At 36.0% G+C, this 13,537-nt stretch overlaps 1 protein-coding gene across 3 annotated transcripts in view; it reads left to right on the forward strand.

Annotated features, from left to right (window-relative positions):
• Positions 1–13,537, forward strand: part of Galnt13 (polypeptide N-acetylgalactosaminyltransferase 13) — a 434,761-nt gene that overhangs the window by 104,529 nt on the left and 316,695 nt on the right. The gene's annotated exons all lie outside the window — the stretch shown is intronic.

The following is a 13,537-nucleotide window of genomic DNA, read 5'->3' on the forward strand; positions in this document are numbered from 1 at the left end:
ATCACTTTAGCAAATAACAAGTCTACCGTTAAATAATGCACGCGCTTGTTCATTAAGTAGTGGTTCTTCCAGTGCCTACTGCGTGTCTGTCAGCTCCTTCTTGGGGCTTGGAAATACAGAGCCAAGTGAGGTATGGCTGCCGTTTCAGGTGATTCATTGTCTACTGCAGAAGAAAGATTCACATGTGCACTCACGTGTGCACACACATGCAGATACAAGTTTTGGGAGGTAGGGTAAGCTAAATGGCCAGAAAACATAAGTAAAATATAAAAATGTTAAGTCAAGAAGGTTATTTCATAGTCTTTCCAAACCTACACTAAATATATTCAAATCTAAGGCATCTTTCTGATGCCTCTTAGGCATTGACATTTTGGTGCATTAAGTGGAACATGCCGTAATTAACAAACATCTTTTCCTGGGAGGCAGTATAAATTAATAAGCAGAGAATGCAGGCTCTAAAATTGTATTTTCTTGGTTCCAGCTTTTGTTTTACCACATACTGGCTTCATGAACGCCCCTACATTTTTAGCCTCTGTTTCCTTGTCCTCATCTGTAAAGTGAGGCAATGCTAATGTCACTTGGAATTATTGTGAACATTCACGAGGTGACAGCTGTAAGCGCTCTGGACGGTGCCTCACAAAGGAGCTGGTCAGTGTTTTCTGTGATCTGTAATTACTTTAATGAGATCACTTAATCTGAGAGACTACCCTTTCAGGTTTTTTGTTTATCAAAATGTTTAAGTGGACATACTTTACTCTTAAATTATTGAATATAAGGTAAAAGTGATTTCATCAACAAGCTATAGGAAAAGGAGGCAAAGGTAGAACACTTCCATTGTAAGCCAACATACCAGTATTTTCTTCGTTGTTTTCTGGCTCAGACCTCTTAATTGTTTGCAAAATGTTTAGATTCTATATAATATATTGTGTTGACTTAAAAAACAAGCATCTGTTCTCATAGAAAGTGCTGTGGTGAAACTTTATCAATAGAAAGATGCGTGCAACAAGTTTAAAGCTCCCGGTAAGGCCTGAAATTACACTGGTGTTGTTTGACTGTCCATTAAAAATAGGACACAGTTATAAACTGAACAACACATTCAGATGGATCGGTATTGTAAATTGAATGGTTATCTTGTTCTTTGGTGATTTTTTTTTTTATTTTATGGATTTCAGGGCCTGTAAAAGGTCACAAAAAATGTAGCTCATTTCAAAGCTGAGTTAAAATTTTCCAAGCTATCTTAAATGGAAAGCTTTTCTGACATTTTTAGATTATGTTCTTTTATTTGTTTTTCACAATATGTCTTTCAGGCCTTGCTTCTGCGAATCTGGCTTTTCCTCTTTTTTTGCTCTTTTACTTTTTTATTTAAGACAAATTCTCTGACACATTTAGAAATTGAAACTTTCTCATTGCTTTCTACTTGTACACTTACCTTAGAAAATACTTCATGGTTTTCTTTCTTAGCAATTATTATGATCATTCAAATTTATTGTACACACACTGTTAAATGTGCACTAAGAGGAGACATATGTCATTAATTACTTTAGAAAAATTACAACAGCCATAAGAATCTACTGGTAATTGCTGTTTGAGAAATTCAAAATTATTTCATCCTTACTTATTTTGTTTAGACTATATATTTTCAATGACACAAGATTTGTTTAGATACTATTGAAATTTTCTTTCTTTTTTTTTGGTCTTTTTGTCTTTTTGAGACAGGGTGTTACTATGCAGTTCAGGCTAGCCTTGAGTGCACTTTGTAGCCCAGGCTGGTCTCAAACTCACAACGGTCTTCCTGCCTCAGCCTCCCAAGTGCTGGGATTACAGGTGTGTGCCACTATGCCCAGCTGAAATTTTTTTTTTGATAGAAAATATAGTTTGGCTAATATAGCAAACTTCTTTTTTAAATCGTGATATTGGAGATGAAATTTAAAATGGGTGTCTAATTCAAATATACATTGTATGCTTTTTCTTCTTGGTTATGTGCTAATCTTTAAAGCCAACAGCAAAGAAAATTGAGCCTGTGGCATGGTGTTTCCCCCACTCTAAGTCTGTGTTTAAAGCTTTATGTTGCCTGATTTTGTGTCCGAGTAAGAATCAGTTTATAATTTTAATGTATCCGAATGTCTAAGGAAGTATACATAGAAAGATGGAAAAATGCCTGTTGTCATTTAGTAAGAAATAACTGTTTAGTCAGTCAAACGATATTTACACTTTCCTTTGGATTGTGAAGGCCTGCCAAACTTTAGTGAACAGGTCTGTGTAGCTGCTTTTGTTTCTTTGCTTTGAGGTGCCATTAATCGTTTGAGTACTGTCTGCTCTGAGATTCCCTAAGAATTCGTGCCTTATAGTGTGTTTCGTAGGTAGCATTTCTGTGTTTGTCATTTTGACAAGTTTGTAAACCTCATGAGAGCACTATGATTTAATGCATTTTTTGTAGATATTTTTATACTTCATGTGAAGTACAGGTTGTTAAATTTACTGAATGGAATCAAATCCAATATTCAACCTGGAATCCTTTGTCTTTGATTTATAGCAGTAATTATGCCTTTATACTAAATAACAACTTCATGGCAGCTTTTCTGCTATATCAATTGGAAGAGCAGCTTTAAGATCAAGATCTTGTTGGGGAAAAAAGAGCATTATGGACTTACTCAAGTAGAACTCAGATTCTCCTCTGAATATCTAGCTATTGTCGTTTTTCTCCCTGAGTTTATTACCTTCCACATAAAACCAAAATGATGTTATTGCCCCAGTAATTACAAAATTGTGTGTTGTTTTTCTAACCACTTTAGAAATAGAGTATGTATTGGATACCTATTACTGGGTTGTTTGTAATTTTAAGTACCAAGCATTTAATTCCTACTTTCTCAGAAATGTCTTACAATCAGTGGGGAAGACAAACTAGCAGACTCTTTCTACAGGTGATATGCTATGACATTACCATTTGAGTCTTACTTTTTGGTTCAGTTTAACTATTATCATTTTAGAGAGGAATTCTTAACTATCCAACGTAAAGCAATCTCCAGGCAATATTAAGATGGTTTTTAAAGTTCACAACACTACCTTAATTCCTTTTGTTATTTATTAATTATGTATGTTCTTTGGAAATGAAAAGTCATTTCTATGACCATTTTATTCTGTTCACTTCTCTTCTCTAGCCTTTAGGATTATATCTTCTGTATACTAGATTTTCATTAGGTATTTATTGGCAAAATGAAGGAAAGGATGTTAAAAAAAATACTTCTCCAGGATGGCAAAATGAGAAAACTTCACTCATTTAACTGGTATTTGTTTGTGTCTACAGTATTTCAGAGACATAATATTTCCTTTTGGGAATACTATTGTTAATCTTAGTCTGCTGAGGAGACAGTTCCAACTATATCATTGCAAATAATTGTAAATGCTGTGAAGAAATATTCCAATCCTTTGTACATGATATTCTTTCTGCTTTTGCACAGTTAATTAAAATTGTTCAGATTTAATTCAAGTGGAACATTCTCATAAGCCTTCTATGTCTCATACTAGGGAGTTGTCCTGTTCTACTACATGGGCTATTTCAGCATTGTTTGATAGAAAACGTTAATGAATTATATCTGGGCCTATTACAGGAAAGAAAATAATTCAAAATTTAATTGATATTGTAGAAAACTGGCTAATGCAAACTTTTCTAAAAAAAGTATTTATCTAGAGTTGAAACTTTGAATGTCTTCAAATGTGCTATAAATTTGTATCAATTAAAATTAACCTCAGCGTGCTGGGGATTTAGCTCAGCAGCACAACACCTGCCTGACAAGCGCAAGGTCATGAGTTACATTCCTGGTACCGGAAGAAAAACAAACAAAAAACTTAACCTCAAAATATTTTTCTGACTTTCAAAATGTGCATATATATACTAGACAATGCTTACTAGAGTCAGATGTAGAAGAGTGCAAAAGTCTGTTTGCATGCGGGACACCCAAAGAATCCAGTCAAGGGCTCGGAGCCCATGGCAATGTCCGTGCAAGTCCATGTTAAGGATCTGCAGCAGAAAAGCCCAAGCTGGAAGCTAGAATGTCTGTGCCAGCAGGGTGAAGGATGTGTGCGGGAAGGATGAGAAATCTGCCCTGGAAGCCAGGAGGTCATATCCAAGATGAAGACGAGGAGTGAAGCTCTCCTGGAGGAAGACAGCAGCCAAGGCCCCTTTGGAGGAAAACCGCCGAGAAGCAGCTTCTCCAGGAAGATCAGCAGCCGTCTTCCCATCCTGTTCACCTTTCATGCCGTTCTGGCAGCAATTCTCGGGTGAGTCCTCCAGGCCCAGAACCACGCTGACGCGGCTCAGCGGGGCGTTCCCACTCCAGTTCACCATTGGTCAGTCCACCGTAACGTCTTTGTTCTTCAAATTGCTAACCTCCTAAATTTTCATTTTCAAATAATATTTAGAATAAGTAAAAATTTATGATAATATTTATACAGAGGCTGTACCAGGAGGACACTGAAGAGAGCAAAACAATTAATTTCCAGCTTATTGAGTTAGTACAAACTAGTTACTTACTGATTTAATTGCTAATATTTTGCCAAGTATCAATTTCTATATCATGTGTGAGTTTTAAATTTTCTTGTTCCCTACGTTCTATGTGGGATATACCACATGTAGGACTTCAGTAATTTTTAAAAATTATTCACAGTATCATTAACATGCTCTTATTCATTTAAAATCATAAGATCCCAAAGCTGAACAACTTTAAGGCTCAAAATTCAATGAATGCTAAAGTTTTTAAACATCTGATTTATACTTACACTATAAAAGCAATCAGTGGATTGCCTTTTACTTAATGCTTCCAGTGAATATAGTAGTTCACGTATTCTAGGAAATTCATCCTTGTCTGTTGAGTATATTACTATGTATCTAATAAACATCCCCATGGAATAGTTGCCTGGTGTTTGCTAGGAATATATATGTAAAAGAGAGAAGACCAAAACTTTCAAATGGCTCTCACATTATTGGCAAGAATGTTATACAAGGACTATATTATAATGCAATTACTTTCAAAAAATTTTGTGCCAAACAGTCTAGCACCCCGAGAACGATGTGAGCAAATCACCCTGGTGAAGTCAAGGAAGGCATTGTCAAGCAGGTGGCGTCTACACTGTATTAAACATGGACAGAAGGTACCTGAAGGATGAGAGAAGAAAGGCCATTTCGGGCGGGAAGCTCCTCGCTCAAAAGCACTCAGCGGCAGTCTTCTGGCAGGATGGTGGCGCCTTCTGGAGACTGTGAATGCGGTAGAGGTTGCTCTCTAGAGGCTGTTTTAGAATGGGCCTTTGTTGCTTTGCTAGAGAGCTATCATTTGGAGTATCGAAAAGGGTGTGTGACAGAAGCATGCGGTGACCGGGTGTGACATCTAGAGTTTGAGATACTTGGAAACCACCACTGAGAAATGCATTTAGTTTTGTGTGGCTCTTGGAAGATGAGGTGTGTTATGGTCCATGCATGGGAACGGAGGCCATCCTGGGCTGATGAGTGAAATGTTCACGGAGGAAGGAAGAGAGGTTTAGCTGTACTCGTGCAGGAGTCATACATGTAAGGATGAATCATGAATCCGCAGGGTGAAGCCAAATTAGGGGTGAAACTGACAGAATAATTAAGTGATGATGGGCATTTTCTGTACGGAGCAACATTTTAAAAGGGGACATGCACTAATAAATAATTTTTTAAAAAGCTGTTTGGGGACACTAACCAGACATAGTCAAAGTGAAGGCCATTGTTACATTCTAACTATGTGGGTTTAGGTTGTTCTTTCTGGAGGACATGGCAGATCACAATAGCTATTGTATGAGATGAATAGTAAGAGTAAAATGGATATTTATGCTACACATCAACAGTTGTGTTAATTATTTATTTGCACCATATGAAATGTCCTTCGTCCCTCTCGTGCCGCACGTGTATCCTGTTACCTGTGTTGTCCATGCAGAAGATTCCTCCGTGACCCTTGCCTCGCTGATCTTTCCCTTGCTTTCTGTCTGTGCTACCTTCTCCCTCTCTTTTCCTTTTTTCCCTGCTGACCTGCGGAGGGGCCTGACAGCGCTGCAGGGAAGTGCTGTTGCTTCGGGGGTAGATGAGAAAAGCCTGTACTGCAATTATCATGCTGTTTCCTTGGCAGACACAGAGAAGCAGGCTTTTAGTCCTGACAAATAAACTCCTTAGAGTCAGTGGGCCAGTCCTGATGTTGCTACGAATTTAAGAAAACCTAAAACAAAACAAAAAACGCAAAAGAGAAAGCCTCCACAAAAGCCAGGTGATAGCAAATGAGAAGGTAATGTACCTCAAAGCAGGGGAACCCTACCTGTACTTACCTCTTCCTCTCATGGATATTCAGTCTGCTGTTAGCGTCGTGACATTTTTTTCTATTAAAGTTTGTTTTTCCCTGTCCTGCTGTCTTCTTCTGCCTAGTAAAGTCATCTTTTGTTTTTCTTTTCTGTCCAGTGGGGAAATATTGCAAGACTGTCGATGAGACACTGATTGCATTTGTAGACACAAGCAAATTTCAAGTTGTGTCTGGTAGGACAGCTCCCTGAGGTCCCCCCTCAGGGTCTCACCGCTCTTTATTCTATAACTGTCTGATAGACTTTTTTCCCTGTTGTTTCATTTCTCAAAGAAAAAGTTCTGGGAAAATTAAATCCCATGCCTTTTTAGGAATTGTTTTACTGTATTGTCTGGACAGACTTATTTTTCTGCAAAATCATATGTTGACATCCTAATGCCCCTTATCTTAGAAAGCAATCCTGCTGACACCTTGAGTTTAACATTTAGCCTCCAGAACTTGGAGGAATTTGATTATGTAAGCCCCTTACTCTGTTTTGGTTTGTTAGGACAATCACAGAAAACTAATGCAGAATACTTTCCAGTTAGTAAGTTTATGTTTTTCCTAAGTGCGCTTTTGGTAGCATGTAACTTCATTTGCGATACTGAGAATGAGACTTCTGATGATTTGATGGTTGTTTCTCATATCCTGACATGCTTTCATACTTGTGACAGTATTCTAAAACTAAATGCATTTTATTATCTTTTTCTTGGTTGTGTTATATATTTCACTTAGTTGCATTTTTCATTTTTTTGGACATTTTGAGTTCATTTGCTAAATGTGAAAGAATTTCAATAAATGAATAAATAATAATTTAATTATATCTACTTTGTGCTTGAACTTGCATTGATCTTCAAGAATGAAGTTTTCCAGTAGAGACTAATCACTGGAGGCTTCTGTACCATTAAAAAAATTCTATCAGAGATCAGCTTTTTAGGGGATAGGGATATAGCTCAGTGGTACAGAGCCTGCCTGGCAAGCACAATGTCCTGAGTTCAATTCCTAGTAGAAAAAAAAAAAAAAGAAAAAAAAAGAGATCAGCTTTTCGATCAACGTGAAGACAGTAGAGTGCTATAATTAACAGTATTTGATCTAGAGTTAGTGGGGAATGATTTAAATCCCGGTTCAGCTACTTGGAAGTTGGGCAACAATGAATAAAATAATTCATTGATTGAAAGTCTTGTTTTCCTCATCTGTTAAACAAAGCAGTAGTAGTTATGATCAGGTTATAGTGCTATCATGAAGACAGAGTAAGCTAATTAAGAAAACAGCACTGGTTCATGATTATTATTACTATTATTTTTTTTCTAAATCCTGTTTCTTCCTGGTCTGTAAAGCCAGGTTGGGTTAACATTGCTACTACTGGAACTTCACTAAATTAAGGCAGAGTTTTTTACCCTACACACTATTGACATTTCGGATTGGATAATTGGTTGCTGTGAGAACTCTTCTGTGCATGTAGGAGGTTTAGCAGTAGCCTTGGAGTTTAGCGGTGCTGTGGTGTCTACCTGTCAGATGCCAGTAGGAAAGGCCCTCCCCAAGCAGTTGAAATAACCAAAAATATATTCTGATACTGACAGATGTACTCTAAGGACAACATTTTCCTCAGTTGACAATAGTGGAAAATATTTGATGTACAAGTAAAAAATTGCTCAGAAAAATATTATATGTGTCTCTTAGGTGAATTATAACTTATTCTTGACATATTTTAAAGTATAGTGTTAAAATAATATTAAAAGAAGTCATCTGATGTGTAACTTCATTTATTGTATCATAAGACCAAACTCTATGGTATGTCTAACTCTATAAAATATTAATATAATAAATAAAAATTGATCACATATATTTATGAGAACAGCTGCTGGATACACACACACCTATATATATAATTTCAATGATCAACATCACCATACATGTATCTATATTTATGTATGTATGTTTTATATTACAAGAAAAACTCAAGTGCCCAAATTGATCCAGCGTTCAGGGGATACAACGCATATAATGAACAAAGTCTAGTTGTCTCCTCCATTAAAAAGCAGAATTATAGTAAGTACGTGTTTTAATGTGCTTCCCCTCCACACACACTTAGTAGTTTGCAACCCCATGTTTTCATGCTGGCAGTAGACTTTTCATGCCTTCACTGGCAAGGTGACAAGCTGGAGAAGAGGAGATTGCCTTGTACTGATTTTCGATCTGTAAGAGAAATTTTCTTTTGCTATCACTTTGAATGCCATGTGACTTTTTGCTGAGACTTTTTGTTGGCATGGAGAGTTTTGGGTTTTTCTTTGTTTTCTATTTTGGTAGATGCCTTTTCTTTAACCAACACTAGCAAGTCTTTCTAAAATAGGAACAGAGTTCTAACTAAACAGCTTTCTTCCTCATTTATTTTAAATTGTATTATGTTTACTTGGTTACTTTTTGTGGTAATATGCTGTTTTAAATGTACCATTTAAAATTAGATGGAGTATTTTTCTGTTTTTGTTAATGTTAACACATATATTTTCGGACGTGACTCTTCTGTGGAAATGTTAGATTTTGTTTGAATTTTAAAGTGTGTTAGTACATGTTTGTGGGACACAACAGCCACGGTGTGCGTGTGCGCAGCACACCTTAGTTCTCGCTCCCTGCTCCTCTCCCTCCCCTTGGCCTCCTTACAGCTCTGCATCTCGTTACCCTTGCAAAGGACCTGTCTCACTACCTGGCATTATCTTTCTTAGTTTTTCTCTTTAAATTATGTACACTTTGGGTCTCCCACGTAAGAGAAGCCATTACAATAAAGTTTCATAACAGTATGGTGATGCAAGTGTAATTATTAACATCTCTATGGTACACATAGTATTTTGCAGTCCTGGATACTAAAATTATCACAGACTCTATTGGATACATTTTTCTTACTTTCGTTTCTGAGAACTTTGGGTTCTTTATCATGATGTGTGGTTTTCTATGATGGAGCCTTTGATAGATTCGTAAGGATTGCCAAATACTTATGATTAAATACTGCTTCCCATTTTTTTTCTGTTTTATAAAGTCTTGATGACCTTTCCATTGGGTACTAAAAAATAGCAGCCAATTTAAGGAGTAAATAATATTGTAATAAAATGCACATTTCAGTAGTTAAGTATCAGTTATGGTGGAATACTCAAAGAATGTTTTCTGTCTTTTTTATATGAACCAAATGTGCATAAATATCTATACACTCATGCCTTCATTTCCCTTTATAAAAACAAGCCTAAGAACATTTTAAATAATAGTTGTATTGTCTGTTCATACACATTCTTCTTCTTCAAAATCCATCATCACTTTAGGCATACTTTGCTCTTAAGTGCAATACTAGAACATACAGTAATAGTGTTGAGAGGATTAAAGGAAATCACAGCTCGTTTGTTTCAGGAACCAAAGCTGAATATCATATGTCTGTTTTATAGCTCAGAACAATTCTTGACTTCTCCCTCTTAGGCCGCAGTACATTACAGACTCGGAAGGACGGTGACTTCTCGGAAACTTGGGAAGCGTTTTGTCAGAGTGAGTGATGGTGCTCAGTCAAGGGCCAGCAGTGGCTCTAATTCAGTAGCAGTGTCTGTCCTATCATCTTGTGGGTCAGGGTTGTCTTGGTGGAAATCAGAAGATGCAGCCGAGGAGACATCAGATGTGCAGAACGTCCTGCTCTGAAGGGTACGACTTGTGAAACTTCACTCTCGTTGGAATCTCAATTACTCGAAAAAGCAAGCAGTAAAAACTGCCTCATTCTTTCTTTAAGTTGAAGTCTTTAACAGTTAACCAACTCTATTAATCAGGGTTTAAGTCAAGTTAAATCATCTCCTTCATTTAGTTTTTTTTTCTTTAATAGAGTATGTCATCATTGGCATGATTATTAGATGGAGGAATATCATTAAAACTTACAGTTTCTTTTCTAAATAAATGTATCATAAATTCAGCTCCAGCATATCAGTTGTATGGTGCATATAAACCAGTCCTTCTTTATTCAGCAGAATATTTTATTCATTGTATGCTATTCTTTCTTAATTCTGAACTTTCCAATGTTTATTTATGAATGATTTTCCTTTGTAAAATACCGTATTACTCTGTGTCTATACTTTCTAACAGAGTAGCCAGAGGAAACACTTTGCATCTTTGTGACTTGTTTCTGTGATTAAACTAATATTACTCAGCTCATTAATAATCTTACTTCCCTAAATGAAACCTGACTGGTGGATGTTCATTAATAGCTTTTATCTCTTCCATAAAACCCATGGTTTTGAGCCTGTAGTCCTTAAACTCCACACGGACAGGCAAACAAACACCTTTTTTTTCTGTCAGCATTTGCTATTGTGCCTATAGTGGATATGATGAATGTTTTATTAAGTATCACAAATATATACTAATAAAATGGAAAGGAAAAATAATCGAAATCAATTGTTGGTTAGCAATATTTAAATATATTGTTAATATTTATTTCAAAACCCATTCAAGAATGATTTTGTGGATTAAATTTTTAAAACTGTGATTTAGAGAAACATAGTTTGAATCTGGGCTAACCATGGGTGAAAGGCCAGTGCTGACAGTCATTTCAGTGTGTTTAGATCCTCCCTGTTGCTAGATGCCTGTTGTGTTTTTTCTGTCCTGATTTTCTTTTTCTTTTAAAAACTGGTGTATCTGTCCTAGTGTGTTTTGAGTGGTGATAAACACATTTAGTAGAATGGATAGGTTTTCTTACTATTGTGCCTACAAATAAACACCAGGTACTTGACACTTCTCTTTTTCATTTTATCACTTTTCTTGCCTGAGCAACTCTGATTTATTCTACCTTCCTATTATGTTTACAATAGTTTTTCTTTTGCTTTTGCAATAAAAATATTAATGTCTTTTTACATGAGATTTTTTGGCAAGTACATTTAGTCTTTTGGAAAGGTATTTTGCCAATGGGAGATTTTCCGTGTATGATTGTTTCATTATTTTACTACAATTCAGTTATTTTTCTTGGTTTCTTTGTTTGGGTTCTTTTCCCTTTCAGAATATTTCTTCTGCTATTTTTTTCCTTTATTTTTTCCACAGTGCTTTCTGAACAAGTGTGCTGTGAATTCCAAGTAAGCCATTTTATTTTCATTCTCTGAAGTGACGTTCTTTGCTTTTGTTATTATTCTTATAAGGAACAAAGACAGAAGAGTGATAAAAGGAATATAAACTTCACCAGAGAAGAAACTGTCAATTGAATGGTTATTCTAGAATTCAAGATATTTATTTACAAAATATTCTGCATTTTACTTAAAAGTATTAAGTGAGGAAAATGCTTATTTTCCTATTTTTCAAAATTAAGATATAAAATATATATGCAGGCATATGCATAATCTTAAAAAGTTGCAGATTTTCTGTACTAATATTCACAAAATTATAACTCCTTCCGTATTTTCATAACTTGCCTTAGGAATGAATAGTTGTGGCCAATAGAGCAATGCTTGTAGAGGAAGGAAAAAAATCAAGCTGACAATAAAATTATTGGTAAAAGTTCTTCCCAGGAAGCTTTATAAAATGAAAATCATACCCGTAATAAATTATTTAAGAAGTCATGAATTATGAACTCCTCTTAAAATTTTAAGTGTTCTTGTTTGGGGTCTAGTTATATTGGTAAAATAGGACGTGGAAAATAATTTTGCTAAAAATAAAAGAATTTGTATTGTAATTGTGTATTGTAAAGTACTCATGAAGGAGGTTGGATCAAGAGTCTAGGTCCTGTGTGCACCAGGTGCTGCAGAATGATTTACTGACTCTTGATTTTGCTCGTAAGTGGAAACTCTTGCCACATCAGTTTGTTTTGCTGCTGTGTTTCGTGAGTGCCCCCGTCCCTCTGAGGCAGCAGATGTCTCTGTGAGAAGGTGGGAATCTATCTTTGATGGATTTACCAACAGCAGGGGTCCTTCCTCTTGAGCCACGCTTTCTGGCATGTAGCTTTTATTTTGTTTTTCAACTGAACCAGTATAGCTCATAGAATTACAGTTGTGTACAGATTAAAATAAATGCAATGCTGTTTTTATGGGACTGTGATTAATTCATTAGTCATGTGTTATTTATCATGTACCACACTGTTCAAAGCAGTGTAAACATCTTTTCCTCTGCCACATGTATACTTTTTCAGAGACAAAACAAATATCTAATCATTAAAATTGTCAGAGCAAGCAGATAATTTATAAGAGTGCATTGAGTTTTAGCTCCAAGCATGAAAGTAACTCACTGGAGAAGGTGTTCCACAGCTGCACATTTAGGGAAGAAAGCCCTGTGGATGGGAAGAGCAGTGCTGCTCCATGCAGTTAGGGTCTTGTGAGCCCACAAGTTCATTCTTAAAAGCGAGTCGGCTGCAGAGAAAGCTCGAAGGCATGCTAGTATCCTTATCCACAAATACCTTATTAAATTACAAGATTTCTCATCACAGGTTAAGATTCATTCTCCCTAGTAATTGTTGGTTTCAAGTAGGGCTTTTCAAGGCTTGTAGGCTTACCCCAGCAAAGTAAACGCTCATTCTGCAAATTCAGTGCATACTCTTTCTCTGTACTAGGTCAAGACTGGACTATTTCCTCAGGCGACAGAGGTGACTGAAATCTAAATTTCATCATTAAATCAATCAGTATGATGTTTTATCCTTGTAGTTATACTTTCTGTGGAGCCATTCATTATGTCCAGATTACTGACCTCCCATAAAGATAAAATCTTAGGTGAGATAAATGAGTTAAAGAACTTTATCTTATTACATGAAGGTGTGCATTTAAAAATATTGCTAACTTTAAAGGAAACATGTTATTTTTGAATGAGAAATAGTTGGAAATCATGTTGGGCAGATGTCAATAGAGCTGTGTTGAGTGTCACATTCTTCTAACATGCCCTCAGATTGTTAATGAAAGAAAATGTTCATGGTGTGTTTGGTTTAACTGTGATCATTTCAGTAATTTGGGGCAACTAAATTTATGTGATTCATCATAGATATATCTTCGTAGCATTGTTATATTTTTAATCTAAATGAAAATATTGATTGCTGGGCGTGGTGGCACACGCCTGCAATCCCAGCACTCACAAGGATGAAGCAGGTGAATCACCATGAGTTCGAGTTCAAGGCCAACCTGCACTACATAGTGAGACTCAAGAATAAAAACAAAAATAAACAAAAAATTAAAAATCTTGATTATCCTAGAATGCTATTACTATAT

The sequence above is a fragment of the Chinchilla lanigera genome, unplaced genomic scaffold (assembly GCF_000276665.1).
Source record: "Chinchilla lanigera isolate Chin_1 unplaced genomic scaffold, ChiLan1.0 scaffold00039, whole genome shotgun sequence".
NCBI classification, from domain to species: Eukaryota; Metazoa; Chordata; class Mammalia; order Rodentia; family Chinchillidae; genus Chinchilla; species Chinchilla lanigera.